Below are 277 nucleotides of genomic sequence, written 5' to 3'. Positions count from 1 at the left end.
CACACACACACACACACACACACACACACACACAGCGGGACCGCGCCCCCCACCCCACCCACAGCTCTCAGGAGGTCACCCCACATTCTGTCCGGGGGGCAGGCAGGCCGGGCAGCTGGCGGGGGAGGGTGCCAGGCGTTAAACAGGCTGCCTTTGTCCAGCCTGTGCGCGGGCAGAGGGCTCTGCTGTCACCCAGGACAACGAACCAGGGCGGCCTTGTCCGGGCTCTGCCCCCCGTGGGCGTGGGGCGGGGACAGCACGCTCCCTGCAGGACTCT

The 277-nt window shown here is 69.3% G+C and overlaps 1 protein-coding gene and 1 long non-coding RNA gene across 2 annotated transcripts in view; one reads left to right on the top strand and one right to left on the bottom strand.

Moving 5' to 3' along the window:
• TMC8 (transmembrane channel-like 8) overlaps nt 1-277 on the top strand; it is a 28898-nt gene that overhangs the window by 14345 nt on the left and 14276 nt on the right. The gene's annotated exons all lie outside the window — the stretch shown is intronic.
• LOC106724420 overlaps nt 1-277 on the bottom strand; it is an 11597-nt gene that overhangs the window by 10368 nt on the left and 952 nt on the right. The gene's annotated exons all lie outside the window — the stretch shown is intronic.

Source organism: Myotis brandtii, unplaced genomic scaffold (assembly GCF_000412655.1).
Source record: "Myotis brandtii unplaced genomic scaffold, ASM41265v1 scaffold825, whole genome shotgun sequence".
NCBI lineage: Eukaryota > Metazoa > Chordata > Mammalia > Chiroptera > Vespertilionidae > Myotis > Myotis brandtii.
Note: the sequence above shows the minus strand (reverse complement) of the source record. Positions and strands in the feature narration are given on the sequence as shown.